This window comes from Physeter macrocephalus, chromosome 11 (assembly GCF_002837175.3).
Source record: "Physeter macrocephalus isolate SW-GA chromosome 11, ASM283717v5, whole genome shotgun sequence".
NCBI lineage: Eukaryota > Metazoa > Chordata > Mammalia > Artiodactyla > Physeteridae > Physeter > Physeter macrocephalus.
In genome coordinates this window covers 127,385,222-127,390,879 of record NC_041224.1, presented here as the reverse complement: position 1 = coordinate 127,390,879, position 5,658 = coordinate 127,385,222, and the positions used below count along the sequence as shown (strand labels likewise).

At 40.9% G+C, this 5,658-nt stretch overlaps 1 long non-coding RNA gene across 1 annotated transcript in view; it reads left to right on the top strand.

Annotated features, from left to right (window-relative positions):
- The first annotated feature begins 1,645 nt into the window (after positions 1 to 1,645).
- The window catches only part of LOC129392543 (uncharacterized), a 362,878-nt gene continuing 358,865 nt past the window's right edge, over positions 1,646 to 5,658 (top strand). Inside the window, exon 1 of the long non-coding RNA XR_008618659.1 lies at positions 1,646 to 1,699. This is a non-coding gene — a long non-coding RNA (uncharacterized lncRNA). The remainder of the gene's footprint in view (positions 1,700 to 5,658) is intronic.

Below are 5,658 nucleotides of genomic sequence, written 5' to 3'. Positions count from 1 at the left end.
CTCTCGATGAAACAACAGTGCTTCTAGGAAGCTAAGGTCATTGTGTTTCAGCTATCTTGAGGCAGGAGTTGGGCCTCAAGAGGAGGAGAAAGAGAGGAGCTGAGCCCTGCCAAGATAAGAGACCACATATTTCTCATTCTCGAGGTCAAGGACCTTCCCGATTATACCTCGCAGAAAGGGCTCCTCGGAGGTCAAATGGAGGGGGTGTCACCCCATAGTAAGTGATGTCAGCCTATGCATAGGCCTCTTTGCTAGAATCCATCTTGGCTAAGAAATGCGTGCACGCACAGGGGGAGGACCCTGAGATAAACCAAATACAGACTCAGAGCCAGGCAAAGAAAGACGATTGGCCAGAGGAAACCCAGAAGAAATGCCCCATATAAGTGATTCAAACTACCACGAGGGTGTGACTTTCTCTCTGAGTCTGCCCTTGTGAGTCTATTCACATGTACCTTTTTTCCTCCTAATAAACACTTTACTTGTTTCACTAACTTCTGTCTCTTTGTGGGAATTCATTTCTACAAAGCTGAGAGGTCAGGGCCTTGTCACTGGTCACTGATGGCTAGGATTCAGTGCTCTCACTGCCATAGCCTGACTTCAGTCTGGCTGGGGAACCGAAATCCTGCTTCAAACTGTTGCAGGCCGAGGTCACCGGAGATCAATCTCAACCAAGGCTCAAGGGAGAGAAGAGCTTATTTCAAGATTTCTGAGTGTGGCTTTTGTCTAATGGAGTGAATCCCAAGATGATTCACAGGAGACCCACAAAATTTTTAAGAGAGCTATATATGTGGAAACATTGCCAGCTTGAACTCAGGGGGATAGAGACAGTATGGAAAGAGGAGAGGCTTTTGGACCCCAGGACTATACTGGAAGGAAGGAAACTGTGATAGCTGCTTGGCTGTGAAAACATGGTACATGTCACAACAAAAGGAAGGAAGACTCAGAGGGCAGAGTAAACAACTGAGAATCAAGGAATATCCAACCTTTGCTCAGCTGGATTTCAGAACTACCATGGACCAGTGAATCCTTTGTATATTCCTTTTCTTCCCTTTTTGACAGGAATGTGTATAGCAGTTTTTCAATACCTGTCCTCATTATGTTGTGTGTGTATGCGGGGGGTGGCAGATAACTTGTCTCTTTAATTTTACAAGTCTGTTGATCAAGAGGTATTCAATTTGAGAAGTTGTATTTAAGGAACTACACCTGACAAGCTTCATCAGTACCTGGACCTAATTTAGATGACAGGATTCTAGACTTTGAACTCATACTATGATAGGATGAAACTTTCGATGCTTTGGGAGGGGATGCGGGAATTTTGCTTGTAAGAGAGATGTGAATCATTGGGAGCCATAGGTGTAGACTGTGGTAGGCACCTTCTAAGATGGCTCCCAATGATGTTTCCTCTTGGTATTCATGCTCTTGGGTAATCTCCTGCCAGTAGGGGCTGGACCTAGTGACTCACTTCCAATGATTATAATGTAGCCAAAGGGATGGGCTGTCACTTCTGAGATTAGATTTCAAAAAGACTTTGGCTTCCATCTTGGATGTCTGTTCTCTCTCTTTTTCTTGGATCACTGGTATCAGGGGAAGCAAGCTGTCATGTAGTGAGCAGACCTATGAAGAGGTTCATGTGATGTTGCAAGGAACCAACCCCCTTAAGGGCTCACCCCAGGAGGAACTGAAGTCTGCCAGCAACCATGTGAGTATGTTTAGAAGCAGATCCTTTGGCCCCAGTCTGGTCTTAAGATCCCTGCAGTCCCAGCTGGCAGTTTGACTGTAGTACTATGAGAGACCCTGAACCAGAACCACCCAGCTAAACTGGTCCCAGATTCCTGACCCTCAGAAACTGTAAGGTGATAAATGTTTGTTGTTTGAAGGCACTGAGCTTTGGAGTAATTTGTTATGCAGCAATAGGTAACTAAGTCTGCTTTCTCTTTTTGGCTCCTCATTGTTTTCACACAGGGTTGCTCTGCTTCCTGACCATAATTGACTAGATCAATCTCTGGGTTCCAATTTAAAATTTTTGGAGAGAGAATCTCATTCTTCCAGCTTGGGTCAGAGGTCCCATCCTGGTTCTACTTCCTTTACCCAGAAGTGGTGAAGTATTAAGTATGTAGAGCTGCCTTTTCCAGGTTGTTGCTGAGTTATGTTCTTATACAGACAATAGAGAGGGAATGATGGGCCTTTTTAGAATTGCTGCTTTGCAAAATGTTCCCCCAAGCTGTTTTTTATCTGGCAAACTGAGCTGGGTTATTCACAACAGTGAATCCAGGGGCTGTAACATATTCAGAAGATTCAGTCAAAGTGCCATAAGATGGTATTAACAGTGATACTTTTATTTTTTATTTATTTTTAAATAGATCTTTATTGGAGTATAATTGCTTTACAATGGTGTGTTAGTTTCTGCTGTATAACAAAGTGAATTAGCCATATGCATACATATATCCCCATATCCCCCTCCCTCTTGAGCCTCCTTCCACCCTCCCTAAAAACAAACAAACAAACAAAAGAAACTGATACTTTTAAATAGTTATACATACTAAATGGAAGTTAATGCTAGTTGTAACTCACCAGTAATTAGTAAAGCCATTTCCTCAATACTTTCACTAAGGTAGTTGAGCTGACCATACTTTTCTCAAAGTATAACATCACAGTTGATAACTGGAGCTGTCTAGTGAGCACATTGAGGGACTCCTTCAGGGAGATGTCCTCATTCGTCAGGAATGATTCAGAAGTCTGTTAGGAAAGAATTGGCTCATACCAGTGTGATGGGGAAGGAAGACTATTATGTATGCCTAGGGGCACCAGGAGTTACAGTTAACATTTTATATTTCATTGGTGCCTCCTAGTTGCAAACTGCAGTGATTTTTTTTTTATAGAGTAGGTTGAACTCAGAGTTGTATTACAGTAATAAAGGACTGTCTTGTTGAAAGCCTTTTTCCCTTTTCTATTTGATTAGTGTTACTCTACATAGCATAGTGATTTGAATGTTCTTGAGGAGATTGTAAATTGCACCCTAAAAAAGAAGAAACCCACCCATGTATATGTTTTAGCATCAGAAAAGTTAAGGTGAGAGAAGATTTGAGTAAAAAATACCAAATGTATCATGGTATCAAAATGGTTTTGAATATGAATATGTGTTAGATAATATTCACCTATAATTGACTAGCTAGTTGTTTCTGTGATTTTGACAGTGAAGCTTATACAGTGAGATTCAGGTACAGGTGAATTTGCATATTTGCCTCATGATCTCTGGGACATTGGGTCAAGTACCAGTAGTTCTAGTTCCTTAAGGGCTCCTAGGAATCTTTTGAGGTGGCTGTGGGGATCTTGGACCTGAGAATTTGGCTCCCAGACACTAGATTTATGACTGTTTAATGATGAAGGAGAAAAAAGAGGCTGCTTTAAATATTGGGAGTGTCCTGGGGGACAAAGGAGTCACTCTGAGGTGGGAGGCACCACCTGAATCAACTGTTGGCCCAGCTTCCTGGGGAACTTGGTTAAAGTTTTGGCACAGAGGGTTTTATAAAACTTAAAGAGTAAGACTATATTTTAGGACCAAAGGAGCTGTAATCATGTAGATCAAAGATCATCCATGACTAGTTGAAAGAAAGCCATCTTTTCTGCTATTCACCTGAGGCAGAAGGTACAGTAAATTCCTGACAAGGCAGGTGCCATTAGCGGCTTCAAAAAACAGTTGGTCAAGACAGCAGCGACCTGAGCATAGGATCACATGAAGGGGATGAGAGAAGGGGCTAATTAGCTACACACATCCTTCTTACTGATTATGGTGGTGTGATCCGATTCTTTTCCAAAAAGCTGGGGCCAGAGGGAAGGATGAATGGGTGGGTTAAACTAAAAAAAAAAAAACAACCCAACAAAACACACACACACACACACACACACCCCCCAAAAAAACTGGAACCACACACTCTAATCCAACAGTCATCCAATCCCTTGAACTTGTCCCCCTGGGGACTGACATAGTCTGGAGAAAGAAGAGTTAAGCTTCCCCTGTGGAAAACTGTTCTTTTCCTTATCAGAAATAATAGATTCTCATTCAAACCACTAAGATACTGTGTTTTAAGATGTGTCAGCAAATGGAATTTTAATGCCATGTTGATGTCCAAGTTTGCAATATTGGTATGAAGCAATAATAGGGGCAGCCAAAACACGGCCTGTGCAGAGCAAGCAGCGTTGGATGTGCTAAGTCACCCACTTTTACATGACTGGGGCAGGCTGGCACTCACCACCAATCAGTTAGCCTCTTTTAAGTTTCCTCTTGATGCATGACACATGGGCTCTGTCAATTTGTATCTAGTGAAAGCAAAATTCTCATTCTTTCTCTTGACATTATTACAAAAGAATTCTAGAGAAAGAGTAGAGAGAAGGTAGAACGCACAGTCTACATTTCTGTTCTACAGATACCAACACACTGAAATGTGCTTATAAGTTAAGATTCGGTACTTAAGTCAGAAAGAGAAAGACAGGGGCTTCCCTGGTGGCGCAGTGGTTGAGAGTCCGCCTGCCGTTGCAGGGGACACGGGTTCGTGCCCCGGTCCGGGAAGATCCCGCATGCCGCGGGTGCCCCGCAACGGGAGAGGCCACAACAGTGGAGAGGCCCACGTACCCAAAAAAAAAAAAAAAAAAAAAGAAAGAGAAAGACAAATACCATACAATATAATTTATATGTGGAATCTAAAATATGACACAAATGAACGTTTACAAAACAGAAACAGACTCACAGACATAGAAAACAAACTTATGGTTACCAAAGTGGAAAGAGTGTGGGGGAGGGGTAAATTAGGAGTTTGGGATTAGCAGATACACACTACTATATATAAAATAGATAAACAATAAAGTCCCACTATATAGCATAGGGAACTATATTCAATATCCTATAATAAACCATAAAGGAAAAGAATATGAAATATATAAATAACTGAATCACTTTGCTGTACACCAGAAACTAACACAACATTGTAAATCGACTATACTTCAATATCAAAAAATATTCTGTACTTCCCACTGCATTATACAATAAAATGCGAAGGCAAGGCACCTTTGTTGAGACTAGAAAGGAAAAAAAAAAACATTCCAGCATAGTTCAGTTATAGCAGTGGAGCATTAAAAATAATTCTGATTATCCATATTAGTCCTCATAACGACTATTTTAGGAATTGCTATCCCTATGTAACCTTTTGACATTTTGATAAATGAACTCTTTTATTATATATTAACAATTCGGAATCCAAGCATCAGTATTTATTAAAGCCCTCCAGGTGATTTCAATGTGAAGTCAAAGTTAAGATTACTGAATTACAGTCTCTTATTTGCAGTTCCTCCGAACTGCAAATATGGAGCTCAGAAATATGTACATAAAGCCGCCCCTACTAAGTCACATTTCTAACCCCTGAGATAAAGTCAACTTGTCTTTGTGACTAATAGTTTAGTCTGAGTCTATTTACAATCTCCCTATCTATCTATCTATCTATCTATCTATCTATCTATCTATCTATCTATCTATCTGTCTATCATCTATCTATCTACCAGGTGGGCCAAAAAGTGCCTTCAGGTTCTTAAGTAAAAATAAAAGACATTTTTCATTTTCACCAAGAACTTTATTGAACAACGTATTCACCCTTTTGTTCCACTACC